Raw genomic sequence first — 21,725 nt, forward strand, 5'->3', positions numbered from 1 at the left:
AGCAGTCAGTCTTCTTCTAGGACATTTTATACCACTGCAAAGTAAAAGCCTATTATCAAATTTCCCTAAATATTTGGGATCTGGTATCCAAAAAAAAAAAAAAAAAAAACACAAAACCTGTATTTGAATTTCAACTTCACCACTTACTAACTAGAAGGTTGCTAAGCTACTCTTTGTGTCAGTTTCCTCATCTGTAAGATGAAGATAATGACAGTTGTGAGAATTACATTAGTTAGTTAGCACAACAAATTTTAAATGGTGTCTGGTATATAATTAGCACTTAATAAATGCTAGCCAATATAATTGCACTGGAGAAATTCCAGGATCTGGGAAATAGTATGTGGTACATCATGACTAGTGAATAGCTACCTATGGAAGGCAGGAGAAGAGATGGCTGCAGGCATTACAAAAACTGGAAAGACATGCCAGAGACACAATTCATCTCAGAGTTAGAACCAATATTCGATGATGACTTTGAGCTTGGGTAAAAATGTGAGGGAACAAGACTGTCTTGAAGCTGTAGTTCACCAATGACCCTTTCAGGAGATCTAAGGACAATCAAAGACTGTAGAGAATCCTTGAGGATTAGCAAATCCTCCTAGTCTAACTTCCTCTGAAGCACTTCCTTATTCTGGCTTTGAGCTTTGGTGGGACTGTAGCTCACATGCACCACTCCTGGCCTGGTGAAAGCTAACTACATTGTGAGCTACACATTGACTATGCCTCCAACATACTGCCAGTTACACAGAGCATGCCCTCCACCTGGTATTGTGACAATGATTCTTTCGAAGCATGAAATCCTTAGAAACAGTTACTTGGAAAGTAATCGGCAAGGTCACTGAGACAAGACAATAAAGGCCCATTATCCTATGTCTAGCGTGACTTCACCCAAACTAATTCAAAGTTTCAAGTATTCCTTTGTGAATCATTTGGATAAGAAGGAGAGCATTATGCAGATATCTTTGTGTACTTTTTACTTCATACCATCCTAGCCTGGATTTAGTCCCTAACTTCAGAAATATATCTCAGAAATTTGATAAGAGAAAGACGAAGCACCAGTTGTGGCCTCCTCTGTGTTTCTGTGGCAAATGCCAGCTTGCCAAGAAAGAACAGGTTAGTGTATTTTACCACATGGAAAGATGATCACAGATTACAGATTGCTTCCCTCTGCCTGCAAATGTGCTTAATGCCTGTCCACCAAAGGAAAAGCCCTTCTGTTTTTAATGATTTCAAAATAACATTCCATAGCATCCCTTGGTAATTCATTCCAACATGTTATAGTTTCTTTCTTCTGGTAATTATATCCTCAACTATGTTCACATACATTAACTTATAATAATCCTGTGTAGTGGCCATGCACGGTGGCTCATGCCTGTAATCTCAGCACTTTGGGAGGCCAAGGCAGGGCAGGCGGATCACGAGATCAGGAGTTCAAGACCAGCCTGGCCAGCATAGTGAAACCCCATCTCTACTAAAAATACAAAAAATTAGCCGGGTGTTGTGGTGGGCACGTGTAATCCCAGCTACTCTGGAGGCTGAGGCAGGAGAATTGCTTGAACCTGGGAGGCAGAGGTTGCAGTGAGCTGAGATCGTACCATTGCACTCCAGCCAGGGCGACAGTGTGAGACTCTGTCTCAAAAATAAAATAAATAAATAAAATAATCCTCTGTAGCAAGGATTATACCTATTTTACAGTTGAGGAAATGAAGAACCAAAGAGGGTAACTGACTCGCCAAGATTGCATAGCTGATTAGTAGCAGAGCAAGAATAAGAACCTGAATACTTGGCTATTATTAAAAAGTCAGAAAATAATAGATGCTAGTGAAGTTGCAGAGAAAAAGAAATGCTTATACGTTGTTAGTGTGAGTGTAAATCAGTTCAGCCATTGTGGAAGACAGTGTGGCAATTCCTCAGACCTAAAGACAGAAATACCATTTGACCCAGGAATCCCATTACTAGGTATGCACCCAAAGGAATATAAATCCTTCTATCATAAAGACAGATGCACACATTATGTTCATTGCAGCACTATTCACAATAGCAAAGACATAGAATCAATCTAAATGCCCATCAATGGTAGATAGGATAAAGAAAATGTGGTACATATACACTATGGAGTACTATGCAGCCATAAAAACAAGATCATGTCCTTTGCAGGGACATGTTTGAGCTGGAGGTCATTATCCTTAGCAAACTAACACAGGAACAGAAAACCAAATATCACATGTTCTCACTTATAAGTGGGAGCCAAATGATGAGAACACATGGACACATAAAGGGGAACAACACACACTGGGGCCTATCAGAGGGTCAAGGGTGGCAGGAGGGAGAGGATCAGGAAAAACAGTTAATGGATACTAGACTTAATACCTAAGTGATAAAATAATCTGTAAAACAAACACGCCATGACGTGGGTTTACCTATGTAACAAACCTGCACTGGTACCCTTGAACTTAAAATAAAAGTTAAAAATTTTTATTTAATTTAAAAAAGAACCTGATTCTTCAGATTCTTGGCCTTCTTCAGACTCTTGACCTTCTTCAGACTCTTGGTCTGACTAATGATGCTCCGGGAACCTCCAGATCACCAGCAGAATAAGAACCAGTGTTAAGATATCAACAAGAACACAATATGTTTGTCTCTTGGTGTACAAAGAGGACTGGTTCCAGGACTTTCCACAGATACTAAAACCTGTGGATGCTTAAGTCTCTGATATGAAATGGCGCAGTATTTGCATATAACCTATGCACATCCTCCCTCATACACTTTAAACCAGGGGTATCCAATTTTTTGGCTTCCCAGGGCCACACTGGAAGAATTGTCTTGGGCCACAAATAAAATACACTAACACTAATGATAGCTGATGAGCTAAAGAAAATTGCAAAAAAAAAATCTCATAACATTTTAAGAAAGTTTATGAATTTGTGTTGGTCTGTATTCAAAGCTGTCCTGGGCGACAGTTTGGACAAGCTTGCTTTAAGCCATACCTAGATAACTTATGATGCCTTATACAATGTAAATACTATGTAAATAGTTTGTTTTACAATATTGGTTTAGGGAATAATGACAAGAATAAAAAGTCTGTACATGTTCAGTACAGATGCAATATTTTAAAAGTATTTTTGATTCACAGTTGGTTGACTCCATGGATGCAGAACCCACAATACAGAGGGCTGATTGTACAGCCATGATAGTTTGCTTACCAAGTGGATCAAAGGCCAAAAGTCCCCTTGAGGACAACCATTTCATTATTGTCATCCCTACATACTATCATTCCCAGAGTGTCCCTATAGTAGAAAGCCCTGCTAAAAAAAGAAGATACAAAAAGCCTAGCTGAACATTAAAATCACCTTAAGATCATATGCTGATCCATGAAAATAAAAAATAAGGCAAGAGTATGTGGTTTCCTGCTTTCTAACTTCTCTATATTTACCTCTGAGATAGATACACTCAGAATAAATTGAAGAAAATGAGGCAGAAAAAAATTTCCGAATATCCTAAAGAAAATGCTTTACCCTTGGCCATGAGCTTCCTTTCCCTTTGAGGATTTCGTACCTCTACCTCCCAAAGTTTCTAAGGGAGCCAAAGGTTAGCATTTTAAACATGGGCAAAGAGTGAATCCCATTGCTTTATATGCTTGACACTCAGAAAAGCACATCAGGGTTACAACACAGTCCTCTGGCAAGAGCCCTCCCAATACTAAACCAGCATGCTGTTCAAGTGACAAGATAAATGGAGTTTTCCTTATATGATTTCTTACAGTATTTCTTTTTTAATATTAGCTAGAGCCAGGGGAATCTGAAGGCAGGCTCACTCAATAGGAACAAAATTTCCCTCTCATCTGTTATGACTGATATTACCAAGGTTAAATACTTATGTCCTGAAACTCACTTTTAATTAAATATAATGGCCACTCCACCTTACTACCCTTGTTAAAGTCACCAATGACTTCTGCACTTCTAAATCCAATTATCAGCTCTCCGTCTCATCTTACTTGTCCCATAAGCAGGCTTTAACATGGCCAATCACTCCCCAAGTCCTCCTCTTCTTCATGTGTAGTCACTCTCTTGGTGATCTCATATGGGCTGCAGATAAAACCTATAGGCAGATGGCTCCCAAATTTATTTAGCCAGCTTAGGCCTTTATCTAAAATCTCATACTTGTTTATCTAATTGCATTACATTGATTCCTGTAAAATTGAACATAGTACGTTCAAAACTAAATCCTTGGTATTCTCTCCCAAACTTACTCCCTTACAGCCTTCCATCTCAGTAGATGGTAATTCTATCCTTCTAACTACTCAGGCCAAAAAATCCACAGTCAATCCACCAGGGTATCCTGTTGGCTCTGCCTCTAAAACGTATCCACATCCACAATCTGATCACTTGTCATTGTGAGACACCATCATCTACCCTCTCACCTTGATATTTTGACAGCCTCCTGACAGGAGTCTCTTTGCCTTGCCTAACTACAGTCTCTTTTCTTTTCTCTTTCTTCTTTTTTTCTTTTTTTTTCTGAGTTAGAGTCTTGCTCTGTCACCCAGGCTAGAGTACGGTGGCATGATCTCAGCTCACTGCAACCTCCACCTCCCAGGTTCAAGCCATTCTCCTGCCTCAGCCTCCCAAGTAGCTGGGATTACAGGCATCCACCACCATGCCCGGCTAATTTTTTTTTTAAATAGAGACAGGGTTTCACCATGTTGGCCAGGCTGGTCTCGAACTCCTGACCTCGTGATCTGCCCACCTTGGCTCCCAAAGTTCTAGGATTACAGGCATGAGCCACCACACCCAGCTACAGTCTCTTTTCAACAGGACAGACAGTGATCCCTTTAAAATGGAAGTCAGATCATGTCACTCCTCCATTTAAAACCCTCTGATAACTGCATTTCCTTTAGCATAAAACCCAGATCCTTATAGTGGCTTATATGGCCCTGCATAATATAATCTGCAACTTTATCTTCTGTCTTTCTCTCTCCTGCTGTCTTCCTCTCTCCTGCTGTCTTCTAGCTCCTCTGGCCTCCCTGTCATTCCTCAAATTCACCAAGCATACTTCCTCTTTAGGTTCTTTATAATGGCTATTCTGCCTGGAATGGTCTTGACTCAAATATCGAAAGAGCTAAATCCCTCACCTTCTTCAATCTCTTTGCTTCTATCTTGCCTTCTCAATGAGTATTTCACTTACCACCTTTGTAAATTTTAACCTCCCCCTCCCAACTTGGCAGTCCTGAGTCTTCCTTATTCTGCTCTAACTTTTTAAATTTTTCTTAGAAATGTATCACTTTCTACATATATAATTTACTTATTTATTATGATGATCATTTATTTTCTGGTCTTCCTCTCTAGAATGTAAGCTCCATGAAGGCAGGGATCTCTGTTTTATCTAAGTGCAAGAACAGTATCTAGCATATAGAAGATATTCAGTAAATATTTGTTACTAATAATTTGTAAGGACTAATAATTCCTTACATTTTTATAGTGTTTTATGCTTCTAGTGCTTTCACATGGTATCCCATTTAATCATCTTAATTACTCTATGAGGTGGGTAGGGCAACACAGAATTTATCTCCATTTCACATTTAGGAAAATTAAAATCCAGAGTGGTAAAATGATCTACCCAAGAGCTATTCTACATAGCTGGAATGTGGTAAGACCAGAAACCTAGTTTTGCACCCTTTTTCTGTAGCCTCCAATATTATACTGCAAAGCCCGTAGTCCTTGAGGAAAGACCTTCCAGATTCTTTGTTAGGAAGGGGACATGCCCAGCTTGTGCCACTAACCCAGTGCCTTGAAGCTTAATGTGTTTTACCAGCAAATGCAAAGTCAATTAAAGACCTGAGCTTATGTGGGGAATCGCCTTGTGAATATGAGAGAAAATGATTCCCAAATGGCACTCTCTCCAAGAAAGAAAGAAAGCAACATTTGAATATCCCAGCTACTTAGTGGAATAAATTATTCATTTCTTCCTAACTAGCTCTGCCTTCCTCTGGCATTACCCACTAAACCAAACAGTTCTCCAAAGCAATGTAATAGCATAAAGGAGAAGTGAGAGTCCAAAAAGGCATCTGCGACCTAACATACATCCCAGTGGCCTCTTCCACTGTGCCACCATCTAAGCCACTAACTGCCCATGTTGAAGCTTTCCCACATTGCCACTGCCAAACAGAAAGAATGGAGACTGTCCCTTTAAATGTACCACCAAACAGGAAGCTGATGTTTACTTGGCAGGGGAAGAACAAGATACTTTCATGCTTGGCATACTGCTACCATTGGCATCTAACCCAGAAGCTGCTGCATTCTGCAGGGGTGGCAACTATTTTGTCCTCAGGATAACATAGTGGAAGATGCAGCTATATTTACATACAGGCTTTTTAATAGAGATGCCTGTCACCCCTGGTAAGCTCACAGGAGGCAACAGAAATGGCACAGTCAGAAAAAGGCAAGCCAAGTCCTCAGTACCTTCTGGCAACTGAATCCACAGTACCAGAGAGGGAGGCCTTGATCTCTTTCTCTGGCCCCCAGAATGTCTTATACCAGGGGTATATCCAGAAACCCTCTGAAGTATTACTGAGTAGACCGGGTTTGTCTTCAGTGCCCTTGTCAGAACTGTCTTTTCCAAGATCACACCAAATCGAGTAGTTGAGGCTTGACTCTACTAAGTCAACTCTGATGCAAGCCTCAACAAATATCCCATAATGAAACAGCATGCAACAATTCAATAAATAAAACCTCTGGCTGAAAAAAAGAAGTGTCATTGCAAGCACAATCTACCAAACGCTTAACAGATTTTAGATAATACATGGATGCAAACATCACTGAAACATGCAGAAACGTACAACCACCTTGGCTACACGGGTATGTACTGAAGTATCTGACACTGAGGAAGTAGGAAGGATGGAAGAAAAGACATTATTTTATTTTATTTTATTTTATTTTATTTTATTTTATTTTATTTTATTTTATTACAAAGTTTTGCTCTTGTCGCCCAGGCTGGTGTGCAATGGCATGATCTTGGCTCACTGCAACCTCTGCCTCCCAGGTTCAAGCAATTCTCCTGCCTCAGCCTCCCGAGTAACTGGGATTACAGGCGCCCACCACCAAGCCCAACTATTTTTTGTATTTTCAGTAGAGACGAGGTGTCACCGTGTTGGCCAGGTTTGTCTCAAACCCCTGACCTCAGGTGATCCAGCTGTCTCGGCCTCCCAAAGTGCTGGGATTACAGGTGTGAGCCACCAGGCCTGGCCGAAAAAAACATTATTTTTAAGGGGAATATTGACTTTGAAGGCAGAGAAACCGAGGTTCAAGTCTAAAAGTTTTCTTGCCTTAGATCACTTAAGCTCACTATGACTCACTTTCCTGATCAGAAATAAGGATGACGACAATAAGCAAGTATTAATTTTGTGATGTAGACAATGTTTAATTATGGGGAGATGCCCTATTGCTTTAGTTTTTTAAAAAGTGTGGCTTTTGAGTTTAAACATAGATTTAAACTGCACTTCTGATACTAATTGTATGGCATCGCAGAAGGCACTTATTCTCTCTAAACCTGAGTTTATTCATCTATATTTTGAGGATGATGTTGACACCTATCTCAAGTGGATGCTATAATAATCAAACAAGAAAATGTTATGAATGTGTTTTATAAGCCATGAACTCCAAGACAAAGAAAAGTTGTTTTTTGTTTTTTCTTAAAAAAAAAACCTTTGATTGGAGTGGCCGACCAATCTGACTTTCCAGGAATAAGGGGTTTTCCAAGCCCCAGAGTTTTCAATGCTAAATATAGAAAACCTTAGGCAAACCAGGATGAGTTGGGCACTCTAGTCTTGACTAACCTTTAATTAGGCCAATGTCCTCACTAGACCTTAACTGAGATGGCTAGGCCTTAACCAGATTTAGTCCCTGGCTCTGCCTTAAGTGGACTCTTACTAGGACTTAACTAAGCTTACCCCTTTCTAGACCTAACTGGGCTAAATAGGCCTTAAATAGGCCTAGGTCCTTGCTACACATTAAATTAGAAATGAATAGGCCTTCTCTAGACTTAAGTCCTGGCAATGCCTTATCTAGACTGATTAGATATTAACTAGGCATAGTCCCTGGCTAAGCTAACTGGGCTGTGGCTAGGACTCAACTAGGCATAAGCCTGGTTCCACCTTCACTGAGTTGACTAGGCTTTAACTAGGCTTAAGCCTTGCTTTTGCCTTAACTAGACTCTGACTAGGCTTTAACAAGACTTAAGGCCTGCATTTGCCTTAACTAGACTCTGACCAAGCTTTAACTAGACTTTGGCCCTGGATAGGCCTTAACTGGGCTGGCGATCTTAACTAGGATGACTAGGCCCTAAGTAGGCTCAAACTCTGGCTGGAACTTGACTAAAGTCTGACCACAGCTTTTCTAGGCTTAGACCTTGACTAGGCCTTAACTGGGTCCAGGTTATACCTTAACTAAACTCTATGTCTCCTTTAGAATTATGCCCTAGATAGGCCTTAACCATGCTTTGACTAGGACTTAAGTAGGCTGATCCTCTGGATAGGCTATAACTGGGCTAATTAAACCTTAACTAATATTAGCCCTCACTAGGCTTTAACTGGGCTGGTGAGACCTTAATTGTGTTAAATAGCTCTTAACTAGTCTCAGGCCTTTGCTATACTTTAACTAGACTCTGACTAGGCCTTATCTAAACTTAGGTTATGACTAGACCTTACCCAGGCTTAGCCCTTGGCTAGGCTTCAGCTGGCTTCTCACTAAACCTTAACTGGACTTTGGCCCTGGTTAGGCCGTAACTAGGCTGGCTAGATTTAAACTGGGCTCAGGCCATTGTTACACTTTAAACTATATTTTTATGAGGCCTTAACCAAGATGGCTAGCCTTTAATTAGGCTTGGGCCTTGGATGTACCTTTAAAAGACTCTGTTTACACCTTAATAAGCTAGGGCCCGGCACTAGCTTAACTAGTTTCTGATTAAATACTTAAGCAGATTTAGGCCTTAACTGGGCTCTGACTAGGCCCCTAACTAGCTCTGACTAAATATAAACTAGGCTTAGGATATGAATAGTCCTTAAAAATACTCTGATAATACCTTAACCAAGTCAGTTAGCTTTTAATTAGGCTTACGCTGTGGCTATACCTTAATAAAACCCTAGCCAGGCCTTAAATAAACTTAAGCCCTGACTATACCTTAACTAGTTTCTGCCTAATACTTAACTAGACTTAGGCCTTACGTAGGCTCTGACTTCACTTTAATTAGGCTTAAGCCCTGACTAGGCCTTAACTGGGCTCTAACAAAGTCTAAACTAGTGTTAGGTAATGGCTAGGCCATAACTGGGCTTTGACTCACACTTAACTAGGCTGAAGCCCTGCCTATACCTTGATTAGGCTTCACTACATCTTAACTAGGCTTAGGTCCTGGCCAAGTGTTAACTAAGTTCTGATTAGGACTAAACTATATTTATAACCTTGCTAGGACTTAAGTAGACTAGAACTACAACATAATTTAGGCATAGGCCCTGGCTAGGACTTAACCTGGCTCTGACTAGACCTAAATTAGGCTTAGACCCTGGCTAGGGCTGAACTGGCTTCTGACTAGACCTAACCTAAGTTTAGGCATTGGTTATGCTTTAATAATACACTGATGAGGTCTTAAGCAAGCTAGCTAGCTTTTAACTAGGCTTAGTCCTTGGCTATACTTTATCAAAATTCTGACAGGCTCTTAACTATGTTTAGGCCCTGACTAGGCTTTAACTGGCTTAACTAGACCTGAATTAGGCTTAGGCTCTAGCTAAGTCTTAACTGGGCTAACTAGGCCTTAACTAGGTTAAGGCTTTGACTCAGTCTTAACTAAGTTCTGACTAGGACTAAACTACACTTATGATCTTGCTAGGGCTTAACTAGACTAGGACTGGAAATTAACTAGGTTTAGACTCTGGCTAGGGCTAAACTGGACTGACTAGGCATTAACTAGGCATTGGACCTGAATAGGTCCTAGTTGGGCTGACTAGAACTTAACTAGCCTCTGACTAGACCTAAATTAGGCTTAGGCCTTGCCTAGGGCTGAATTGGGTTCTAACTGGACCAAAACTAGACTTGGACACCAATAATGCTTCAACAATATCCTAATGAGGTATTAACCAAGCTAACTAGATTTAACCGTGCAATCTAGACCAGAAGCAGGCTTAGGCTCTGACCAGGTCTTTTTTTTTTTTTTTTTAAACAGAGTCTTGCTCCATTTCCCAGGCTAGAGTGCAATGGCATGATCTCGGCTCACTGCAACCTCCGCCTCCCAGGTTCGAGTGATTCTCCTGCCTCAGCCTCCTGAGTAGCTGGGATTACAGGCACCCACCACAATGCCCAGCTAATTTTTGTATTTTTAGTATAGATGGGGTTTCACCATGCTAGTCAGGCTGGTTTTGAACTCCTGACCTCAGGTGATTCTCCTGCCTTGGCCTCCCAAAGTGCTGGGATTACAGGCATGAGCCACCGTGCCCAGCCGGCTCTGACTAGGTCTTAATTGGGCTGACTAGGACTTAACTAGACTTAGGCTCTGTCTCCACCTAACTGATTTCTGAGTAGGCCTTAAGTGGGCTTAGCCCCTGGTGAGATTGTAACCAGACTGCCTAGGCATTAACTGGGCTGAGCAAGCCTTAACTAGGCTTTGGTCTTGGCCAAGTCCATGGCTAGAGCTTAACTATGCTTAAGCCTCAGGTAAGCCTTATCTAAGCTGAGGTGCTGGCTAGGCCTTAACCAGACCTTGGCCCTAGTCTTGTCTTGATTAAGCTGTAGTCAGGCCTTGGCTAAATTCCAGCTACTCTTTCGTAAGGATCACCTCAATAATATATTACCTCTAGCCCTCAGCTCCTCCAGTTTGTATCTGTCATTACCTCAGTTATCCTGCAGTTTCAGGCCCTACTCTGGGTCATAAAGAAGTCAGAGGCAGGACCCCTACCTTACCACACTGCAACAGGAAACAGACTGCTTGTAGGCTCTTTGCAGCCAGATGCACTTATAGTATAAAACAGGAAGCAACCCCTGAATTGACACTCCCAAGAAATCAGGGGGATACTCTTTTATGTAACACTCCACTCAGAATTATATTTGTATTTCAGCCAATGAGAATGGTCTGTAAAACTTCTTCCAAGACATCGACATTTTGTAATAAGGTTATAACAAACTTAAAACATAACATAGCATTCCTAAGTACAGTACAGCAGGTGACTCTACGGCTTTTGCCCATAATGTGCAATTGGCACTTTAGAAGAGAAATCTTCCTACCTACCTTACCACACTGCAACAGGAAACAGACTGCCTGTAGACTCTTTGCAACCAAATGTATTTATAGGACAAGACAGGAAGCAACCCCTGTATTGACACCCCCAAGAAACCAGGGGACACTCTTGTATGTAACACTCCACCTGGAAGTATATTTCTATCTCAGTCAATCAAAATGGTCCGTACAACTGTTTCCAGGACACTGACATTTTGTGACAAGTTAGTAACAAACTTATGTAACAAGTTTGTAACAAACTTAGAACACAGCATTCCTAAGTACAGTACAGGAGGTGATTCTTTGGCTTTTGCCCATAATGTGCAATTGGCAGTTTAGAAGAGAGATCTTCTTACCTACCTTACCACACTGCAACAGGAAACAGACTGCTTGTAGGCTCTTTGCAGCCAGATGTATTTGTAGGATAAAACGGAAGCAACCCCTGAATTGACACCCCCAAGAAACCAGGGGACACTCTTGTATGTAACACCCTACCCAGAAGTATATTTCTATCTCAGCCAATCGAAATGGTCTGTACAACTGCTTCCAGGACACCAATGTTTTGTAACAAGTCTGTAACAAACTTAGAACATAGCATTCCTCAGTATGGGAGGAGACTCTATGACTTTTGCCCTTAATGTGCAATTGGGAGTTTACTTACCTTACCACACTGCAACAGGAAACAGACTTCTTATAGGCCCTTTGCAACCAGATGTATTTATAATATAAAACAGCAAGCAAACCCTGAATTGACACCCCCAAGAAACCAGGGGATACTCTTCTATGTAACACTCCACCTGGGAGTATATTTTTATTTCTGCCAATCAAAATGGTCTGTGCAACTTCTAGGACACTGACATTTGGTAACAAGTTTGTAACAAACTTAAAACATAGCAGGCCGGGCACAGTGGCTCACGCCTGTAATCCCAACACTTTGGGAAGCCGAGGCCGGTGGAGTATGAGATCAAGGGATTGAGACCATCCTGGCCAACATGGTGAAACCCTGTCTCTACTAAAAATACAAAAAGTTAGCTGGGCGTGGTGTTGCGTGCCTCTAGTCCCAGCTACTTGGGAAGCTGAAGCAGGAGAATCACTTGAACCCAGCAGGCAGAGGTTACAGTGAGCAGAGATTGCACCACTACATTCCAGCCTAGTGACAGAGTGAGATTCCATCTTAAAAAAAAAAAAATGAAAGAAAACCACAAAACAGCATAGCATTCCTAAGTACAGTACAGGAGGTGAATCTACAGGTTTTGCCCATAATGTATAATTAGCATTTTAGAAGAGAGATCACCAATGCACTAGATTGCAGTAAAGGGAGTGTAAGCTTCACCAAGCTGAACTTTGAGCATTTGTGGAACCTATGAACTCTCCACAGTTAGTTATCAGTTCCATTGTGAGGAAGTAGCCAGTCTGACATATACTGGCTTAGCCTGCTATAGGATACTGAAATACTTGTTTAATGATGATAAATCCAGACCACAGAATAGGCAATCATTCCTATCTATTAACTTCATGGATTCCTAGTGATGAAAGACTGGTAATTGGTTCCAACCTTGGCTATATTATTTAGTTTGGGAGCATTTATTTGTATATATACACACCTTCTAGTAAAATCCATTTGATTCATTGCACATTGGGAGTTCACTTTGGCCCAACTAATCATTTTTGTCATCTGTACCAAGTTCTAAGTTAAACTTATATCGGCCTGTACAGTCCTATCAACCTTTTCAAGTACACAGTGACTTAGGTATCAGTCCTGCATGAACTAACTGAAGTTTGTAGGTTCTATTCAGAGCAAAGCAGGTAAGCAGCTCTGTTCACAGGATAGTGCCTGGACAGGTCCTGTGGCTGTAGGATGTAACCAGTCTTTACATTAAGCTATGTATAGCAGTATGTCAAAAGAACTGATCTGGGCACCAGAACTGGAAAGTTAATACATTCATTCATTCATCCCACAAATATTTATTAATCATCTTCTGTGTGCCAGATATTATCCTGAGACTGGGAATATGATGGCAAGCACATGTAGCCACAACCCTTGACCTAATGGAGTTTTCATTCAACAAACAAAATCAGGAGAAGATCTGCACAGCCATGAGTTGAAGCCTAGATTAAAACAATCTGTTTGCTATAAGGCAAGGTCAGATGTGATAGGCAAAGCCTACAGTGACAGAACAGCTGTAGGAAAATAGCCATGTGGTTAAAAAAAAAAGCAGCAACAAATGAATATCATCTTCATTTTAAAAATATGAAAACAGAGATGTTTCCTAACGTCACCACCACCACTACCATGTCATTCTGAGAAAGCCATTTATATTTTTTGGTCTTCGATTCTTCCTTCTATAAAATGGAATCACTTACCCATTTGAAAAAAAAATGGAGAAACTGGACTAGATAAGTAAATCCTAAATTACACTAGCAAAATGGATAAGAGCCACAGGCTTTAGAGTTGAACAGATGGGGGCTTGAATCTCAGCTCTTGTCACCTTGTAGCTATATGCCCCTGGCAAGATTTAACCTGACTGAGCCTCATATTTCTTTCTCTGTAAAAAGAGGATAGATACTAATCATGCCTATCTCAGGCTGTCATGGGGACAACATCTAAGAAAACATGGAAAATGCTTACTGCAATAAATTGCCATGCTCTGTTAAGAAACAGGAAGGATGAGCTATGCCTTGCACAACCTTGATTATTTTTATTTGGATGCATAACTCTTTAGTGTCTTAAGAGTATTTAGCAGGTACTTGATAAAGATGTGCTGACTGGTTTATTGGACTTCACCATAGGGCAATAAGAAGATTCACAGGGCAATAGCAAGGACCAAAGCCTGGAAAAGGTGAGAGAACACAGCAAGAGATCAGGGATTTTCCTTATCCTCACTCCTAGTCCAGCTTAAGCCACATCCATTCATTCCCTGTGACCATAACAAATAAACATCTTTCTGGGACCACAGGCCCCATTGGAATGATACATAAAGTCTCAGGAAGACATTTCAAGTTCAACCTGAAGAATGAGAGTCAAGGTCTCCTGAATTCTCTGCTCTGAATGAGCACTGAAACCTTCTCCACCTTTCTTTTACAACTCTCCCTCTTTTTCTCTCTCTTTCCATTCTCTGGCCAATCTCTGAGGAGGCTACCAGCAGAGTTACAATCTAATACTTGAAAGATGCTTTGAAAAGAGTAAGTGTTATTAACTATTAGTTGCACTGTATGAACAAATTCATAAATACTTCCCTTACTGTTGCAGAAACATTATACACCACTGCTGTGACTAGACCTCTTTCTAGCTTAACTTTGATATTCCGGATCATAAGGGAAGTTATGTTGGCATTATTTCAGTACTTGGTGTTTAAGTGCAAGTGTGGAGCCATTCACTCACTCCAGGGAGAAGCAAAGAAAGGAATGACTTTAAGGGTCTCAAAACTGAAAACAAATAACCAAGAATGTTATACATGTCTTTCTGTAGGCTGTGAACTGGGTAATAGTGTTTCTCACTCAAGGAAGACTTTGGATTGCCCCTGCTGAAGGACAAAGGGTTAAAGAGACTAGGCCCAGATCACCTAAAGCAGTGGTTCTCAGGGCTGATGTCCCTCCCCACCACCCCTCCACCCACCTGTCTGCCCACCAGGAGCATTTGACAATGTCTGAAGAGGCTTTTGGTTGTCACAATTGAGGGGAGGTGCCATTATCAATTAGTGGGTAGAGGCTGGGGAAATACAAAACATCCTACAGTACACAGAACAGTCTCCAAGAATGAAGAATTATACAGCCCCCAAAGCCAATACTGTTCAAGTTAAGAAAATCTGACCTGGAGAATCTTTCCATCCTAATAACCAGCAAATATTTCTGAAGGTCTTTCTCGTGGCCACTGTGATTTACTATATAAGCCATAGTCTCTGCCCTAAGGAAACTTAGAGTCTAACAGGGAGATCAGCCAAGCACACTGAAGCAATCAGGAAATAATGAAGTATATCAATCGGTTTTTTTTTTTTTTTTTCTACAGAGTGTGGTCTAGCCTCTGGGTACTATAGGAGCATTTTTAAATTTTATTTTATTTTTAAATGACATAATAATTGTATTTATTGATGGGATAGAATGTGATATTTTGATATATGTTTACATTATAGAAGGGAGAGAACAGCAGGCATATCAAGTTCAGGAAAACTTCCAAGAAGAGTTGGATCTTGAGCTGATGTTTGAAGGAGGCTATTACTCTTTCCCTTCTCCTCACTGCTGGCAGAAACGTGAATCTAAGCTTGCTGCCCATACTTCTTTACTTCCCACTCTCTGTCAGTATCTTGTAATCTGATTTCAGGACTCCATAGAAAATTTATTTTTCTTAATCACCAGAACCTATCACCTATCCTCAATATTAATCTACATCAACCCTCATCTTTTAAAATTTTCCTTCTTTATTGACTTCTGTGACATCATCATTGTGTTCTGGTCCACTTTTGACTTCTCATGGCTCAGCCTCAGGTTTCTTTTTACAGCCAACCTACATAGGTAGGTGTGCAGCCACCTCCAGCCTGCTGCCTTTTTCTTTCTCACAATTTCCTCTTAATTATTTTATTCATTCATTTATGCCCCTTCTCATTCCACAAAGGATTTGCAGTAGTTACAATCTCATGCTATGCATTTTTCCTTAATTATTATACCAACTCCTGTGGTTTCACCCATCATCTCTATACAGGCAACTCCCCAAGCTGTGCCTCTGACTCTGACTCTGATGTCCTTCCTACACACCACACTACCTGCCTGATCACCTGCTGAACACCATCCATATATGCCTCAAATCCGGGATATCCTAAACTTGAGGTTTACCCACGACTTAGTTTTAGCACTGAAAGTTCCATGTCCTCGGAATTCCCTCAACCCCGAGCAAACCAGGACAGTAAGTCACCACAACAAAAATGAACTCAACAGTGTCTGTTCCAAACCCAGTCTTCTTCATGAACTCCTAATTCCTCTCCATCATTTAGTAGCAGAGATATCTTCCTTCTGCATAAACCTCAACTCCTCTTTGCCTTCCATCTATTCATGCAACTGATTGCCAGATATTGTCAATTTTATCTCCAAAATATTTGCTTTACTATCACTTCCTTTCAACTTCCACTGCTCTAATTCAGGTCTTTATTACCTCTAACGTATACAATTACAGGAGACTCCTAATCAGTCCCCCTGCCTCCAGTCACTCTATCACCCTACTCCCATCCCTTTTGCCAATTCATCTTCCAAACTGCAAAGATTGATCATTCTGAAACACAAATGTGATCATCCATAGATAGTACTCTTCTAATCAATATTGAAGTTTTATAGAATGAACTCCGAGAACAGCATTAAACTCAGGCTCCCAGGCATTTGAGCATGATGACTACACAATATGACACTTAAGAAATGTTGTTATGAATGACTAAAATACACAGAGTATTAATATGAGCTCTAAGTGAAAGGGAAAATCAAAAGAAAACAAAAACTACCACCATACCCTTGAGAAGCCAGGAACTGAGTTTGTCGGTTCCAGTTTTGCATCTTTTCATTTCTTTGGAGAAGTATATGATAACCACAGTTAAAGAAAGTAAATATTGCCAGGGAATTCTGGGTGGTAGAGACTCATTAAAGCCTTGATATTCATATGAAACAGAATCATCTGGAAGTCATATTATGCAGAAACTAAACTTGAGAGAGAATTCACTTGTTCCCTCAGGGCGTTAGGTCTTAATTCATCTGTGGCCCTACTCCCTAATTACTTCTGCTGCAAGAGCCATAGGCTTTCCATCTCAGACTGGCAAGGAAAAAGAGAATTTACATGAATGATGTTTATATCAGTGACAGGAAATATGTATCCCACTTGAATAAGGGCTATGGCGCTCCCAATATAGATTATGAAAAATGAAAAACTGCCAGGTGAAGAAGGCAAGCGCTTTCCCTAGAGGAGAGAGAGCTCGTCCTTTCCTCTCTGAGGAAAACTTACCTATCCTCTGTCTTCTCTCATAGACTTGCAAGTGGTAAATTGTTTATGAAGCAACTCACCTTAGGAGTGAGGGGCTGACCTTCACAGAGATGTTAGGAAAAGATGGCTACCACAAACATCAGAGACGTAATTCAAAGGCTTACCTCTCTAATGGTAGGGATTTTCATCACATGGTAGGTAACCTCCTCTTCCGTCTACATAAATAAGAGATATAGCTCCCACCTCTTCAGAAACCTCTTCCAACTATGGTCCTGCGTTTTTTGTTTGCCACATTTGTTTTTTCTAGTTTTTTTTTTCTCTCTCTAGCTTAATAGGACATTGAAACATTGTTGTGTTTCATTTATCTCCCAAAGACCTTGCCTGTGAAATTTATTATCCTTTCATTTTAGGTACTTCCCAGTCAGAAATCCACATGCACACACACACAGACACACACACCACGAACAAAAACACATCCCTTCTTTGTTTAATAGCATCAACACCCTCCCGCTCCCTCAACCTGGGAGATGTGAACAGCCATAGTTGCTACCCTAAAGGAGTTTAGGATCTAATCAGAGGCATCAACCAAGCACGACTAAGAACAAAGAAGTACATATGACAGTCATATTTTTTCTACAGTTGCTGCAGGAACTAGGAGAATGGGGAGGTCAGCATAAACTGCAATATTTAAGAAAACATCACATTAATCAAAGAATGGAATCAGAGTCCATTGAAGTGTAACACAAGGGAAGGATTTTGAAGACACCAAAAAAAAAAAAAGAAAGAAAGAAAGAAAGAAAAAAGAAAAACATCACAGAACTGGAGACTTTCTTCCTGGGCCCCACACATACACACTTCATTGTGGTCATATATAGTTCTGGCTTAAAGCTTTTAATGGCTTGTACTAGAGTGAATCCTCTGCTGTCAGTTCCCCTCCAGGCCAAAACCACCCTGTTCACTGCCCTGTCCTGCTAATCCTCATACTTCTACCTCTAGCCCTAAACTTCAGTCTTTTTTTCAACAACTCAAGGCACTAGAAATGTCAGCAAGAATAAGAAAACGACAAATACAGGTATTTGGTTTTTAAGTGAACATTCACTATGTGCCAGGCACACAGCCACATTCTATCTGTTCTCATTACTACTCCAAGTAATTTAACTACCATTTTTAAGAGTTTACTATGTGCCAGGCAACCAAAACTGTGCTAAGAACTTTTCATGCATAGTAGCTCATTTAATCCTCATAGCTACCCTATAAGCAGTATTATTATTCTCATTTTACAGAGGAGGATACGGAGGCACAGAGAAGTAAAAGAACTTGTCCAAAGGAATACTATTAATTAATAAATGGCAAAGCCAGAATCGGACCTCAGGTCTGTCTTACTCCAATGCCTACATACCAGAGATTGTGTACTATTATGGTTATAACAGGACCCAGAACTCTTTTGTATACAGGGCCCATAGCAAATATTTTAGACACTGTTGACCATATGGTCTCTGTTGTAATTACTCAACCCTGCACAAAAGCAACCACAGGTAATACATAAACAAATGAATGTGGCTGTATTCCCATAAAACTTCATTTACAAAAGCAGGCAATGGGCTAGATTTAGCCCACAGGTTATAGTTTGATGACCCCAAGTTAGAGCACTAGTGGTGTACTCACATAGACCTGGGTTCAAAACCTGGCTCTCACCACTTAACTAGACAAAACATTTAGTCTCGCTGTGTCTCAGTTTCTTCATCGGTAGAACAGCAACAATACCACCCTCATAGAGTCATCATGAGGATTAAGGATTAAAGGCATGCTTGGCACATAGTCAACTTCTCAGAAAGTCATTATTATTAAAAGCCCACCACATGCTGGCCCCTAGAAGGAAGGAGAAAGGACATGGATTAGAATAATTACAACTCTCTTTAAAATCAAGCTACCTGGGCCCCTACGGTCTTGATACTCCACAGAAATAATTACTCTCTCAGGATTCCAGCTAATTTGATTCTCCCTTCAGCTACATGAACCATGTTCTCTTGTGAGTTTAGTTTCCTGTTTCAGTCATTAGCAAGAAAGTCTCTTGACTTCATTATAGCTTTTGTCAGGCACTGGGAACCCTATCATGGTAGAACAGGAATCTGATTTTGTTATTATCTGTTAGGTGATCCCTTCAGGAATGAGATTCTGACCACTGAAGTCATGCCTGTGTCCCAAGTACTTGGCGTGGGGCCTGGCACAGAGTAGGTGCTCAGTGAATGTTACTGGCTTAATTGAACTGGCTACATTTGGGGTGGTCTTACCTGGAAACAGATGGAAAATGACTTCTTAAAAGCCCTCCAAGCATTGAGGATCCTTCCTTTCTCTATCAGAGAAAGATAGAATGTGTGGCGAGGGCAAGAAAGGTATAGGAGTGTGGTGGATGGTTGGAGGGGCAGGGAAGAACAGCACATACTGTTGCTGGTTACATTAAGCACACAGGAGCCAAGATGCATTCGTGTCTTTAGGCCACGTTCCTGAATAACCTGGTAAAAGTCATTTTGAGCAAGTTTTTTTTGCTTTTTTATTTCACATTTTAATTAATTAATTATTTATTTATTTAGAGACAAAATTTTGCTCTTGTCGCCCAGGCTGGAGCACAATGGCGCGATCTCAGCTCACTGCAACCTCCACCTCCCAGGTTCAAGCGATTCTCCTGTCTCAGCCTCCCTAGTAGCTGGGATTACAGGTGCTCACCACCACGCCCAGCTAATGTTTTGTATTTTTAGTAGAGACGGGGTTTCACTATGTTGGCCAGGCTGCTCTCGAACTCCTGACCTCAGGCAATCCACCTGCCTTAACCTCCCAAAGTGCTGGGATTATAGGCATGAGTTACCATGCCCGGCTTCAAATTTTATTAAAGGGCACACATGTAGGTTTGTTACATGGGTAAATTGCTCAGTGCTGAGGCTGGGGGTCTCAATGATCCCATCACCCAGGCAGTAACCATAATACCCAACAGGTGGTCCTTCAGCCTAAGCCCCCATTTCTCCCCTATCTAGTGATTCCCAGTGTCTGTTGTTCCCATCTTTACATTAATGTGTATTCAATGTTTAGCTCCACTCATAAGTGAGAACATGTGGTATTTGTTTGTTCCTGCATTAGTTTGCTTAGGAATCACCTCCAGCTCCATCCATGTTGCTGCAAAGGACATTTCATTCATCTTTATGGCTGCAAAGTATTTTATGGTGTCTATGTATCACATTTTCTTTATCCAGTCCACTGCTGATGGGCACTTGGGTTGATTCCATGTCTTTGCTGTTGTGAACAGCACTGCAATGAATACGCAGGTATAGGTATCTTTTTGATAGAATGAATTATTTTCCTTTGTGTATACACCCAGTAGTGGGATTGCTTCATCAAATGGTAGCTGTATTTTATGTTCTTTAAGAAATCTCCAAACTGCCTTCCACAGTGGTTGAACTAGTTTGCATTCCCACCAACAGCGTATGTGTTCTCTTCTCTCCACAGTCTCACCAACATCTGTTGCTTTTTGACTTTTTAATAATCGCCATTCTGACTGGTATGAGATGGTATTTCATTGTGGCTTTGATTTTCATTTCTCTGATGATTAGTGAGGTTGAGTATTGTTTTATATGTTTATTGGCCACTTGTAGGTCTTCTTTTGAGAAGTGTCTGTTCATGTCCTCTGAACGGAAGTTTTTTTGCTTTGAATCAAAAGCATGCTTAGGCAATCTTCCATCTCAGCTTTCAAAAATACCCTGAGATACCTCAACTTGTCAGTCAGCCCTGAAAAAGCCATACTTCCTGCAATCCTGACTTGCCAATCTTTCTCAATGAAAAATTCTCTCTTTTATCTACCAAGTTGTCTCCAATCCTCTAAAATGTGTCTTGTATAAATTCAGTTTGTTCACTCTGGAATTTGTTAGACTTATTTATAGGATCTGACTATACAACGAGGACTGTACTGACTGCAATTGGATGTACTTCTCCAACACACTATTCCTCCCCTACCTCACCATCCCTACCACCTACTACCACCACTATCAGTCTCCTTTCCAGAATTCTAAGCCAGTAATTGGCATGACAGAACATATCCTCAAAACATCCAGAGGAACAAATAATGGAAACAGTACTGATGCATGCAAACTCTATCTAGGTATCAACTAGGTATTCTAGTTCATTCTGTGTTGCTAAAAAAGAATACCTGAGGCTGGGTAATTTATAAAGAATAGCAGTTTATTTAGCTCACAGTTCTGCAGGCTGAGAAGTTCAAGGGCATGGTCCTGGTTTCTGGAGAGGGCATTTGTTCTGTGTCACAACATGGCAGAAAATGTCAAAGTGAAAGCAGACAGGTGTGAAGAAAGGAAAACCTGAGGGGCATCCTGGCCTTATTACAACTCACTCTCAAGGAAACAAATCCATCCCTGCAAGAACTAATACAGATTTATAGGAGTGAGAACTCATTCCTGCAAGAACAGCCATTCATGAGGGATACACCCTCATGACCCAAACACCTTTCACTAGG

The 21,725-nt window shown here is 40.8% G+C and overlaps 2 protein-coding genes across 4 annotated transcripts in view; one reads left to right on the forward strand and one right to left on the reverse strand.

Moving 5' to 3' along the window:
• TRPC5OS (TRPC5 opposite strand) overlaps window positions 1-17,513 on the reverse strand; it is a 26,777-nt gene extending 9,264 nt beyond the window's left edge. The window contains exon 1 of one of the 3 annotated variants that reach the window (XR_001006526.1): window positions 17,374-17,513. The gene's annotated coding sequence lies outside the window, so the exon portion shown is untranslated. The other 2 variants (XM_011984479.1, XM_011984480.1) reach the window with 2 other exon arrangements.
• Window positions 1-21,725, forward strand: part of TRPC5 (transient receptor potential cation channel, subfamily C, member 5) — a 325,159-nt gene that overhangs the window by 195,921 nt on the left and 107,513 nt on the right. The gene's annotated exons all lie outside the window — the stretch shown is intronic.

This window comes from Mandrillus leucophaeus, unplaced genomic scaffold (genome assembly GCF_000951045.1).
Source record: "Mandrillus leucophaeus isolate KB7577 unplaced genomic scaffold, Mleu.le_1.0 Scaffold269, whole genome shotgun sequence".
Taxonomy (NCBI): domain Eukaryota; kingdom Metazoa; phylum Chordata; class Mammalia; order Primates; family Cercopithecidae; genus Mandrillus; species Mandrillus leucophaeus.